Genomic DNA, 14166 nt, shown 5'->3' with positions numbered 1-14166 from the left:
GGAGGTCCTCAGCGACGGGATGGAAACCGGCAGAGTACGTTACGAACGCTGGACCGACGAGCATTACGCAGTTCATGCGTCAGTCCAACGTTGGCTCTAGTAGCCTGGACATCGTAATGCTTCCCGAAGCAACGATGATGCCAACAAGTTTGCCGTTTCAAGTAGCTCCAGTGGCGACTATCAGCGTGAAATCCTTGTCAAAATTCCAACGCTAGGAGAAAGAATGTATCGAAAGTATTTTTTGTATATCGTCCTTCGACAATTATGTGGTTATTTTTGTAACATGGCGACGCATGAGCTTATGGCGAAAGTCAGAAGTGATTCAAACTCAAGAAGCACTTACAAGGGGAAAGCTTTTTATATCAAATGCCGCCAAATGGCAAGTGAGTTCTGATCAAAATGCACAGAAATGTGGAAGTTTCATGTAAGGCAAAAAAATTGGCACTATATGGACTTTAGCGAAAAACTGCTAAAATATAGAAACCCACCCGCAGCTTTCTTGGAAGGAAACCTTCAAAGCTGAAGGGAAGTTTCTCCAGGTCAGAGAATAGAATCGGAGACCAACGCCTTTCCGAGTCGGTCGCTCTAACATCTAAGCAAATGAGGAGTCTAGCACATTACAAGGGGAGGTCGAGCTAATGAGCAAACTGTAACTTCCAGACAGCAAATACGACAACTTAATTCGGGGAAAACATACAAACGTGCAAGAAGTAATTATCATAAAAGAGGACGGAACTGCAAAGAAATCATTTTCTTGTTACAGGAAAGGCGGATGTCAGTGTTACCTTTGTCCAAATATTGCAGCATCCGTTGAAGGTCCGAAGATGGGTGGCATGGGGAAATGTATGGGTATCTACCACTCGAGCCTAACCGCGTCAGGAAGCACCAGTACAAATATTATGGAGAGAGAAGTGTCAAAAAAAAACACTGAATAAACCTTTTTAAGGGCAGTTTTTGCCAAATTTGATGCATACGTGCAAATAAACATCATCGTACGCGCAGATATTGGTGTAATAACACTATGGATCAGGTCTGTTTCAGTCCATATTGCTAGAACCTTTCTCTAGTGGGAGTTATCGGTAACCATCAGCGGTCTTAGAAGGAAAGAAAAGTATACGCCAAGTTGCATGCCCACATTGGATGAAATAAATGTAACAGGCACAAATGCTGGTGGTATTTCCGAGTTGCCAACATCGTTCACCCCGTGAGATGCTGTCTCAAAGGGTGGACGGCTCAGTAAGGGTGTAGTACCCAACCACGCTGCAAAGCGGGCACCTTATGTGCGGCATTCTCAGCCGGCGCCTTGGTGCCGGTTTAAACAGAAGAGAAAAATAAACAAGCGCAGTTCGCGCTCAAGACGCAAGCTCGGCACCCGCAGTGTCCTTGTGGACGCATGACACGTTCGTCGCCCAAGCTTCCATTCCACTCGGCGCCTTCGCCCTTTTGCGAAAATAAGTGTAGGACGACGGAACGTTTCATTGGCCGCCATCGCGTCCTCCTACGCGGGATTCCTTTATGTATACTCGAGCATCAGGTGTCGCCTAGCGAGGTTCCAGCAATGCTCGTTCAGACTGCCCAGTTGCAGACGGGAATCCCCGCGAGAGTGGCAGACGACACGGCGTTCGACGACGCCGGCTATTAGCACGAAGGCGTCCATGTCCTGAAAGCTCCTGACGGCCTCTCAAATCATGGCGGCCGCCATAGAGTTTCCTACAAAATTACTACAGGGAACTCTGGTGCTAGTGTCTACGTGAGCTGCAGTGGGAGCGGTTGCCCCATCATGGGAATTATGGGAAGTACACGGATTTGCCTAAACTTCGTCCTTTTGGCTTCAAACGGCTTTGTGAACTCGTCATTTTCAACAGTGTATTGCGTAATAAATAATTGAATAGACATCATTAAAATTGCCCGATGGCAGGATTCGAACACAGGGACTATAGTACAGAAGCCCGATATTAAAACCATTAAGCCACGGATGCATGTATCCACAAGCGAATGAACCGCACTTATGAATTTATCGAGGGCATGCCATTGCCTTGAGACGCTTGGCGCGTTTCGATTTGGGCATATACAAGCTCAATCGTTGCCATTAATAGCAATTGTACGCGTTCCCGGCGTCTTCTGCACTTCGAAGATTGCGCTGAAATATACGCCAATAAGATTTATATAGCGTAATATACAAAGCCACAAAAACGTCTGAATCCACAAGCACGAAGATCAGACAAATCCATGTACTTCCCATCATTCCCATGGTAGGACAACGACTGCAGCGCCAGAGTTCCCTCTAGTAATTTTTGTAGGAAACTCTATGGCGGCCGCCTCAGCCGCACTGACCGACGACAGCTGGGCAACCTGCTCTTGGAGTGCGCTGAGACGCTGGGCTCGCTCCAGCGCTTTGGCCGAGGACCGGCAGCAAGGTTTTCAACATTCGTAAAATCAATATCGGAATAAATGTGTGACGTCAATTTTGATATATTGAAGCATTGTGCCTTCGTATCACGTGACGTCTCGGCTGTTTCCAGCATGTCGCTCGTCCACTTGATCGACGTTCTTGCGACGCACTTGACTTAACCGTTGCCGAATGAAGAGAAAGAGTGAGCGTGACTTTGAAAAAACATGGACATAATCCGTCGAAGCTGATTGTGGATGTCAGGCGATAGCATCCCGTTTATACCTGCAGAGATACAGTGCTAACTACGCTTGTTAGCTAGCAATAACGGATAAGGCCGTGAGTCCTGTGGTTGCTGTTTCATTGCAGTTCTTTCACGATTTCGCGCTGTACCGTGCGTTGGGGTACAGCGCGAAATGTACCTTGCGTTCAGGTATGAAGATCGGTCCACAAAGTCACAGCCTGTGATTGCAGTGTTGTCCAAATTAACCCACCTTACACAGACAGATTACTCAGCCGACGTAAAGTCGTGAAAGAAGCAAACAGATGATGATAAAGAGGTTCGATTTCAATATACGCCTTCAGACTCGCATAATCCACCCGTTTGGATATGCTTGGCACAATGCCGAATTCACGTCGCCTGTTCGATTTCACTTAAGTGACCAGAGCCTGAGCTTGCGCGGCACGAAATGAGGTGTCCTTACATCAAATGCAAGTGGACGTTCAAACGATTATATACTTGTGCTTCAAACTTGGTTCGACCTCTTAAATATAATATCGGGTCCTACAACAGTAGATGTTTCAACATTTTGGAATGTTCCCGGCAGAAGTTTCGATTATACAATTATTCGACGAAAAACCCTGCACCGAAATCGGTCAATAGATTAAGCGCTAAAATAATGAATGAGTAATCCTTATGCGAAGGAGAATTAATTCACCATCCGTATCTTTCGGTGCCTGCGCGGCCCCGTTGGAAAAAACGCAACGGCACAACCCTCGATGATATATATTTTCAACGCAAATGGTACGGGCTCCACCTGACTTTCACGTCTCAAGGCCAGGTCACACGCATTAACATCAAGAAACTTCATCAAGAAACCGGTAATGTAACCATCACCACCACAAGTAGCTCCCATGCCGACACAGAAATGGCATTTCCTGCAAGTGGCTCTTCCACCTACCAACAGGCACCTCACCCGACAACCCGAAAGAGGCAGGCAGCCTGTTATGTACTACACTAAAAATGCTCTCAAGCATTCTAACACACTTTGCTTCAATGTAGACGCCAACCTACCAAACAAAGGTACAGCCAGAGGAGTTGGAAACCATCGTGGACATAAGATTATGAAGTCTATAGAAGCGATAATTGACCGTGACCAGGCCGAAATTGAGGCGGTGGTGAACGCCCTGAACGCCTCCCACACCTCCTTCCTGCGGCTACTTCCATATTTTGCAGACTCCATGGAGGTGGTTGGGCGTCTAGAAAATGACAACTTGATAGCTTCCATGACCTCCCACTTCACGGGGTGCGTATCTTATCCCGTAGAGATAACGCGAGCACCAGGCAAAGCTGCATTGCCAAGTCATGGCAGAGCTGAACAGTTGCCCGCGGAACTCTTTACCGGATGCCTTGCATTGGGGCCTGCACGTGCAACGGAGTGTATACATCGATCCCCCACCCTTAAGATACCGTCCCAAGCGTCGTCGGCTCCCTCCTCTCAAGCCATCCCTCACGAGACGACAGGAAAGATTGATCCGACAGGCTCAAACCAGCCCGTTGCGTAATACTGCGAGGCGCCATACAATATTGTTACGCGAAGGAGAAGTCAGACGAGCAACTATTTACAGGGTATATATACAACAGCGCTTGTAGCGCTGACCGGTTAGATTCACAGCGTGAGCCCGGTTCGTTCTTCCTCCTCTTTTCTCGAGTGATGGGGCCCACGTGCCTCGTTAAAGCAATAAAATACCACACGCGTGTAGCAATATTCCCCGGTGGCAGAAGAGACGTCCTGGAGCGTCTAAACGTCATCACTGAGGGGGTGATACTGCTTCCATCGTGTAACGTGCACGATATCAGTGGACTGGGAAGCAGATGGGGCGTCAGGGGCGATCACGTAGGTGACGGGAGTCCCGGCACGAAGCACTCGGTATGGGCCTGTGTAACGGGAGAGCAGTTTTTCTGACAGGCCAACCTGACGCGACGAAGACCATAGCAGAACCAAAGAACCAGGCCAGAAGTGTACTTCTCGGTGTCGCCGGTCGTACAAACGCTGTAGGGGTTGGAGGACGGACTTCGGGATGAAAACCAAACTTGGGAGGTTTTATTTTACATTATATGCAGATAGGTGAGAGACAAGTAACAGGTCGTACAGTCATTACGGGCCGGCAGCAACTCGGACGCTGCGGCCCGCGGCAAGAAGTTCGAGAGAGGTGAATCAGGGAATCAGGGAATGCTCTGGTCTCTCTGGAATCCTTCTTTTAAACCCTTCGAGGACTGGAAGTCGCGTCATGTTTGGCCAATGGGAGAGTCCGCTCAGATGATGCCATTTTCAGCCAATGGTAGGCGCCCGTGCGATGGTGTCATACCCGGCGAAGAGAGTCGGCGCTTGATCCTCCTCTCTTGATCACTTGATCCCCCTGCGATCTTGCCTCGCAGACTGGCAATGCGCTTCTTCCAAGGAGGAGAAGGGGAGGGGGGTGCTCATGCTCCATTGTCCTAGGACCCACCTGCTCCCGGTGCTACGGCCGCGCAGCGGTAGCAAATGTCATCTTCAAAGGCGATGAGGGGGGACGATTGGGCTCCATTGTCCTAGGGCCCCTTCTAATCCCGGCGGCACACGATCTGGGGGCCGCGAACTTGTTTGCACGTGTATTGTGGCCTTCAACTTGTTTGCTCGGGCGCTCCTCTGGAATGTGCTTTCCCCTGCTTCTGCATTCCTCAATTAGCTGTGCTGCGATTCGAAGTGGTTTGGGGAACTCGAAGTAGCCTCAGGAAACGGCGCCATATCTAACAGCTCGTCCTCGCCCCGGTTGTTCTGAATGGCCGGTGAACTCAATTCGCTGGCCATGAGGAACGCTGAAAGAACCTGCAGGGTATTGGTGTCGAGCCTCGAATGACGAACTTCGGGATCCTGGGTCCTGGAAAACATACGTCAAACAAACAAAACAACACAGCGCTGCCCCACGTGTAAGCGCAGGCTCTTCACCCCTGACTCGCCAGGCTATTACTGAGTCAAAATGAACCCGGATCTTTTATTTCCACAATTTTGACAAAATAGTTCCAACCACCATTCCAAACAGGTATCCATTTCTCCTCGAATGCCGACAAGACCATAGTACTATTGTTGTTGCAAACAAAAAGGTCGTTGACGTTGCAAACAACAAATGAAAACAGCCGAACCTAACTTAAGTGGCCTAACTACATGAACAGCATGTTTCCAATCTATCGCAGTGGCGTACTTATCGCACGTATTGGTGCCACTGAACAATCTGGTCAACCTCACAAGTACGTAATCACAAGCGCACTAGCCTTGTGGTCACTAAACAGAACGCGTACTTGCGTTGTAGGCAAACATTTCGTTTACGCTTACTCAAGTTTCTTCCCTGAAAGTCCTACAGGACACGTGACGTAAACGAACAATTAAACTTACGGAACTTACACACTCCGCAGAACCCTTAAAATAATGCGTCTTTTAATAACTCGTTCCACGCATACTTATCAGAGAAGTCAGAATACGGCTGCCCTCAACACACACGAGCAACCCAGTCATAAATCTGCTTCCTTCCGTCCACACAGGACATGCGCTAATGGAACTAAGAACGCTTCTCAGTGCAAATGATGCACTTACTGAAAACTACGCGGTTAACCTTAGAAAATAAAAAAAACGCTTATAAAAAGAAAGAAGGTTAAATAACACGCGCGCTTTACCATAGGCCTTTCGACGATAACCTTGACCTTCAGGTTACTCAGACACACACAAAAAAGCCTATCTACTTATTAATGAGCATCTCGCGAGACTACAGGTTTACATAAAACGCATCTTTCAAATCTCGAGCTTCTCTAACGAAAACACAAACAAAGCTCATGCCTTTACATATTGAAAGAAATCCTAGTCTCAAATCGCGAAAACTTTCCGATGCTCAAAGTAAAAACCAAAACACTTAATTTCTACGGAAGCGCTCTTGGCCTCCCTTTTCAAACGCTTATGTCTGACTCACACTTTGAGTCGTAACCGAGGTGGGCGCGGTTTGAAAGCTACTCTGGCTGCCGAGAAACAACAAAAGGGCTGATTCACTATCAGCTCCCCCAAGACGTTACGGTCTCCTGCCAATTTGCGTCCTGGCGCCCCGCTTTCCTCACAAACTCGATTGACCGCGTCGCTACTCCCCACCTGGTCTCGTCCTGCCACCTTGCGTTTCTTCGAACTGCACGCTGAGCTATGAAAAGAACTACGGAACGACGAGGAGTTTAACAGCCTCGTGCCCTTTGTCCGCGTCCGTGCAGAACATGCTTCGCGGTCCCCCTTGGTCCGATGGTTTGAACATTTTGGGTGCGTCAACATCGTCAATGACGACCGCACCTTTCTTCTCCTCGCGCCCTGCCCATTTGGGTTTCCCGCCATCTTTGGCGGCGCTACATTAGTTACCGACTTTCGGTCTTTACCGCGCTTCTTTTTACGGCGCTTTCTCTTTGCACTCGCTTTCATGTCGCCTCGTGCCTCGTGCTGGCCGGTGCACATTTCGTCGGCCCGGATGGGTCTCTTACCCGCACAGTCTGAGTGATTTACATTTAAATCTACTCTCACTTTGCCTCGACTGGCGGACAGCCCTACCGACTCTGGCACAATGCAGCAGGCTTTACTCGAGTTAGACAACTCGCACTCTTGCGAACTGCCCTCTACTACATTGCCCAGCTCACGCTGTGCATCATCACACAGCCCGTCGGTATCGATCGCCGTCTCACGCGCACAGTCCGAATGATTAACAACTGAATCATCCCTATCTAGGCCATCTAGACTGGCGGAGAGCCGCACCGATCCCTGAACAATGCAGTTGTTCTCTCGTGAACTACGGAGCTCGCCATCCCGAGAACTACTCTCAACTGCATCGTCCAGTTCGCACTTCACTTCTGCACGCACATCTGGCTCTACATGGGTGCTCGCTTCTGTCTGGTCAGCAGTACCCTTTTCTTCGCTAGCAACTTCGCTAACATTACCAGCGACGCACACACGCGGTAACTGTGCCAATTTGTTCGCAGCTGGCCTAGCTGTCTCCACAGTCATCTGTTGGCACAGCACCTCGTCGCTCTCCTTGCGGCCTTTAACGGCCTCTGTTGCCACTAAGGTATCGTTAGCAGCTAGCCTTTTCCCTTTTCCGATGAATCTGCAGCCAATCTCACAGGCACTATTCTCGTCGGCTTTTGGCGAAAATCCGCTCGATGCTGCCTCATTCTTTCGCTCTGTACTACCTACACAATTCTCAGACAGCCGTTGTCTCTGTGCCAATAACTGATCACAATACTGTATCTCTTTATTCTTTCTTTATTCTTTATTCAAGAATTACCCCGCATTGCCCGAAGGCGTTATAGCAGGGGGGTTACAGGAGGGAAAAAAACAAATCTTCATTCGTACAGCACAATTGCTCTTCAGACAGCCGATTCCACTCCACAATAGTTTTCACAAAAAAGGAATCCGCAAACAAGTGCGTCCTGGCACGGTATTCGCGAATTTTAAGTGAATGGTCATTACGCCTAGAAATATAATGTGGTTCTTTCAAGTAGCTTTTACTGCTAATTCCAGTCTTATTATTAAATATGAGGTATAATAACTTCAGTCTCAACTTTTTCCGCCGAGAGGAAAGCAGCTCCCAATTCAATTCAAGTTTCATTTCAGTACAACTTTCTCTCCGCCCATACCGCCCCAGGACGAACCTAGCAGCTCGGTTTTGAATTCTTTCCAGCTTATCAATCAAGTTTTTCTGCACGGGGTCCCAGACGGCACAGGCGTATTCCAAAATTGGTCTAACACATGTTAGGTAAGCAGTTTTCTTTAGGTTCGGCTGTGAACATTTTAAGTTCCTCTGAATAAAATTGAGTGCCCTACCAGCTTTTACAATGACGTCATCTACATGAGCAGACCATGAACAGTCGGATGAGAGCGTCACACCTAGATACTTGTATATAGGTTCGTTTTTTATCAGGGTATTATTTATCTGGTAAAGATTTACAATCCGCTTCTTCTTTCTTGTAAAACATACATGAACACACTTTTTTAAATTCAAATTCATCTTCCATGTGGAACACCAAGTATTAATACATTCTAAGTCAGATTGTAACATGGCAGCATCTTGTTCACTCTTAATCTTCCTATAAACAACACAATCGTCGGCAAACAACCGAATACATGAAGAAATACCAACAGAAATATCATTTATATAAAGTAGAAACAAAAGTGGCCCTAAGACTGAGCCCTGTGGGACTCCTGACGTCACATCAGCGTATGCCGAGCTTTTTCCATTCAAAACAACACATTGTCGGCGCTGAGACAGATAATTTTCAATCCAAGCGAGTACGCTTGAGTGAATGTTTAACATTTTAAGTTTAATAAGAAGAAGTGGATGTGACACTGTATCGAATGCCTTGCGAAAGTCTAAAAAGATACAATCTGTTTGTCCTCCCTCGTCAACATCGAATGCCAATTCGTGATAAAATTCAATTAATTGTGTTGTGCAAGATAGACCTTTCCGAAACCCGTGTTGTTCTTTGATTAGTATATTATTATTTGTTATGTGACGCATTATCTCGGAATATATAATATGCTCAATGATTTTGCACGAGATGGATGTTAGTGAGATCGGCCTGTAATTCGCGACATCTCTTTTCGAACCCCCTTTATGAATAGGTACAACTTGAGCGGTTTTCCAGTCATTAGGTAAGAGTCCTGTGGATAGCGATTTTTCATAGATTAAATAAAGGTACATCGAGATAGGTGTAGCACACCGCTTTAGTATACGTGGAGATATACCATCCGGACCGTTTGCTTTGGTTTCATCTATCACCTTTAGGAGTGCCTCGATGCCTCTAACACTTAATTCAACTTGTTCCATTAAAGGAAGTCTGCTTGCATGTGGTGTAGAGCTATGATTGGATTTAGGTAGGAAGACAGATTGAAAATATGTATTCAAACACGTTGCCTTTTCAAAATCGTCTGTAATTATTTGTTGATTACAAACAATTTCATTTATTCCTACAAAATCTGATCCGCATCCTTTTAAAAACCTCCAAAATTGTTTAGGATTAGTTTTCATTCTGTCGTTGAGTGTCTTAAAGTACTCTTCCTTCGTATTTTTTATAGCAAACTTATACTCCTGTGTTACTTCAGATAACTTTTTTATGTGATTCATACTTTTATTTCTTTTGTATCTATTTGTATATATTTTATTTCTTTTGTATCTATCTATTTGATCAGTGCTGCCTTCTCTCTCTCATACTTTTGCTCACGCTCATGCTTACGTTCCTGATACTCACGTTCGCGTTTATTCTCACGTTTGTGACGCTCACACCTAAGAGTAAGTTCTTGAAGCTCATGCTTCCGTTCATTCTCGCGTTCTTCACGCTTACGCTCTCTCCTAAGTTCACGACGCTCCCGCAAACGTTCACGACGCTCATGCTCCCGTGGCTCCTGTATCACCTCCCAAGCAAGCTCAATGCTTTTGTCATCATTGCCACTATCGTTAATCGCCTTTATGATACCTGGCGTTTTCATCCTTTCGTCCACCTCAACTCCCAAATCGTCGCACACCAACAAGTCTAACCTCGTCAACCTTCTAAGATCCATGGCAGCTGCCCCGACAGGTGGTTAAAACGTTTTTCCTTAATTAATTTGTGCAAACACACAATGCATCAAACTCCCGATTCCCAGAACTATCAAAATGAACACACAACATTTGAGTCTGGCGAATCATAAGGAAAAAAACCACGCGCTCACTTGCGGTTGCAGCACCCTGCCATCCGGTTCATTCGTCCGCTGTTCCCGGTCCCTCCGGACTCGCTGGGTCGAAGGCTCGCTCCTTCTTCGCTACTCCCAGTTTCTTCAGACCTTTTTCAACGAAGGCTCTCTCTTCTTCGCTCTTCCCGGTTCCTTAGTATCTCTCTCGACGAAGGTTGATCTGTACCGCTGCCACCAGCTGTTGCATTCGGAGGCGATCCCGCCGCTGCTACCAGATGTAGGGGTTGAAGGACGGACGTCGTGATGAAAACCAGACTTGGGAGTATTTATTTTACATTATATACAGAGAGGTGAGAGACAAGTAACAGGTCGTACAGTCATTACGGGCCGGCAGCAACTCGGACGCTGCGGCCCGCGGCAAGAAGTTCGAGAGAGGTGAATCAGGGAATCAGGGAATGCACTGGTCTCTCTGGAATCCTTCTTTTAAACCCTTCGAGGACTGGAAGTCGCGTCATGTTTGGCCAATGGGAGAGTCCGCTCAGATGACGCCATTTTCAGCCAATGGTAGGCGCTCGTGCGATGGTGTCATACCCGGCGAAGAGAGTCGGCGCTTGATCCTCCTCTCTTGATCACTTGATCCCCCTGCGATCTTGCCTCGCAGACTGGCAATGCGCTTCTTCCAAGGAGGAGAAGGGGAGGGGGGTGCTCATGCTCCATTGTCCTAGGACCCACCTGCTCCCGGTGCTACGGCCGCGCAGCGGTAGCAAATGTCTTCTTCAAAGGCGATGAGGGGGGACGATTGGGCTCCATTGTCCTAGGGCCCCTTCTAATCCCGGCGGCACACGACCTGGGGGCCGCGAACTTGTTTGCACGTGTATTGTGGCCTTCAACTTGTTTGCTCGGGCGCTCCTCTGTAATGTGCTTTCCCCTGCTTCTGCATTCCTCAATTAGCTGTGCTGCGATTCGAAGTGGTTTGGGGAACTCGAATTAGCCTCAGGAAACGGCGCTATATCTAACAACGCCTTTAACTCCCTTGCGATTTCAGAAGGCAGTCACGGGCAATTTCCATTGCGTGGGCACAGCGGGTGATGGCGTCAAGTGCATATTCACTAGTCGGTGCCGCGTGAACAAGGAGGGTTGTGTCGAGAGGCAGTACTGGTTCTCGGCCGCACAGAAGGAAAAGTGGGGAATAACCGGCTGTGTCGAGAAATTAAAGCAATTGTGACACACGGTAGAGCGAGGTCCCAGTCAGTGTGGTCTGAAGAGACATATTTCGCGAGCACGTCTGTGAGAGTGCGATTGAGACGCTCCGTGAGGCCATTTGTTTGCGGATGGTATGGCGTGGAAAGCTTGTGCCTCGTGGCACAAGACGTCAGGATGTCCGCAATAACTTTTGATAGGAATGTGCGTCTACGGTCTGTGAGAAGTTGTCGCGGAGCTCCACGTAATAAAATCACGTCGCGTAGAAGAAAATCGGCGACATCTCTGGCGCAGCTTGTAGGGAGCGCTCGGGTGATGGCGTAGCGCATGGCGTAATCCGTGACCACAGTGACACACCTGGTCCCAGAGGTAGAAAGAGGAAAAGGTCCCAGTAAGTCCAAACCAAGCCGAAAGAATGGTATCGCGGGAACGTCGAGTGGTTGAAGGTACCCAGCAGGGAGCGTTGATGGTGTCTTGCGTCGTTGGCAAAGAAGCGTCTGCGGATCCGGTCGTATGTACGTGACACACCCAGGTGACCGGCAGTGGGGGGGTCTGTGCTCGGAGCCAGCGCGCGCAGCCTCTCCAACCACTCCGCAAGCCGCCTGGCCGTCCATCCACAGAGAGACCTATCCAAGCATCGTGCGTCGCGGGCGTTGTGTCGCAGCGCCGAGCCCATCCGGTAATCCGGCAAACGCAGGCGAGCTGGGCGTTTCGACGGATGGGCGGTGGCGTAAACTAAACTTGCACGTTGAGCCTTGTTGGTACATCATGATGGAGTCAAAAAGGCGTAGCGCGTCAGAACAGGGCAAAAGAAGAACGATTAATTCGATTAAGAAGTGTAGCGATAGATTGTTGCTGTGTACGCTCTTTCTGTGACATTTTATAGAAACAAGTTTAACAATATTGCAACTATTGCGAAGAACATTTGTTCATCATTAGGTTGGAAAAATTATCGGTGACGTCACCTAGATAGCCAACCGGGTTTAGATAGCCAAGCTCCCCAACCCAACGTTTTCTCCAAACTGACATCAATTCAGCTGAAAACTGGGGAGAGCGGCGTCTCTGCGATCGGTAGCGCTTCACCTCTTTAATACCTCATAATAAATTACACGCTTTACGCTGACTTCTTAAATGCGTCCCTTAATGATCACAAGGACCTACCCTAACGACTCCGTACCATTGTCCAAAATCGTCCAAATCGTTTCAAGGTCCCTTCAATTTTATTTTCTTAAGCATTTCTTCTACTCTTGTCACTAATAATTTCAATTTGCCTACGCTTCGACTTTGTTCATACAGCGGTCGTCTACGCCTTGTTCTTTTATTGTCTATGCAAGAGTATAGATTGAGTTTGTGTGCCTTCCCAATTATGCATTATCAGTGCTTTTCTTGACGTCTTTATCACTGAATCAAGCCTTTTTTCTTTCATGTTTATCAGCCTTAGATATCGCTTTGATTATCTGCAGCAGCCTATCACACATTCGACTAGCTTCAAACTCTCTATAGTTATTCTGCCTCTTTAAACCTCCCGCAAACTGGTACTTCTTCATCATTATCATCAGCATCACTACCACCACCATCATCAGCAGCATCGTCATAATCATAGCACTTATCACCATCCTCGTCGTCGCTGTAGTCATCATCAGAATACGTGAAGCTATACCACTGGAAATCCACGCAGTTTCCTTAGGCAGACAGCCTCGCTGTTAGCGAAAAGAAAATGTTTTAGCGCGAACATGGAACCCACGGCACCGCCGCGTTTTTTAGGCTAGTTGCACACATTTTTCTCATCAGTACTTTGACGATTTAGTCTTCGTAACACTATTGATGTAGAAAATTTAAACAAGAGGAACGATTACTGATTCTCGTGCTAGGGACGACGAAGAAGAAGTAATCTACAAGGCGTCGGTGGTGGAGTCTGATCGTCAAAAACAACGTCAGAATTTCGCCGAGAAACAAGAACAAGGCTCAACAAGTGCAAGAGTAAGCTCGAAACATCGACTGGCGTCTCTGGTGAGTGCCAAGTGCGTGCGTGTTCCCTAAAGGCTCGAACCGCTGAACAAGGGAGAATGGCGAGTGTAAGCTAAATCCGATGGCATCTTCGGATGGTCTCTGTGATCCCCGCGAATGCGAGCCGGCCGATTTCTGAGGCCACTATGCCACCAAGTCTAGATCTCTTGCGTCAACCAAGCTGCGAGCTCATTCGCCTGACGTCACGAGGCAAATTATACGTAAATTCTGAGCACTTGCACTAACAAGGCATATCAGGTAACTTATAACATTCTACCTCATGGCACATTCGAATGCTCCTTTTTCGGGCAACCCTGCGAACAATCAGTGGTCCTTTAAATAGGTAAGCTTTATCATGGTAATAATACTATCATGGCGCGTTACGATAGTGTTAACAGCCATGTCAATAATGTGACTATAAAGTCATTAGTGTCTGTAGTTCAGCTTCATTGTCATTTTAAGCGACCATGGAAACGCTTTGGAAGCGCTCTCAATAGTCTGGTTTAATCTGCCATTAATGTGCACAATTGTCTGCTAAACCCATTTGCTGGCTGGTCTCAACGTCGTTTTAATAGCCGCACGAGAAGCTTACGCTATTCTTTCGCTCTGGAGGATCGCGAG

The 14166-nt window shown here is 47.6% G+C and overlaps 1 protein-coding gene across 1 annotated transcript in view; it reads left to right on the top strand.

Annotated features, from left to right (window-relative positions):
• LOC139049297 (uncharacterized) overlaps window positions 1–14166 on the top strand; it is a 384277-nt gene that overhangs the window by 336635 nt on the left and 33476 nt on the right. The window contains exon 5 of the mRNA XM_070524675.1: window positions 13410–13548. The gene's annotated coding sequence lies outside the window, so the exon portion shown is untranslated. The remainder of the gene's footprint in view (window positions 1–13409; window positions 13549–14166) is intronic.

The sequence above is a fragment of the Dermacentor albipictus genome, chromosome 8 (genome assembly GCF_038994185.2).
Source record: "Dermacentor albipictus isolate Rhodes 1998 colony chromosome 8, USDA_Dalb.pri_finalv2, whole genome shotgun sequence".
NCBI lineage: Eukaryota > Metazoa > Arthropoda > Arachnida > Ixodida > Ixodidae > Dermacentor > Dermacentor albipictus.
The sequence above is the reverse complement of the archived record's forward strand: the minus strand, read 5'-3'. Positions and strand labels throughout refer to the sequence as shown.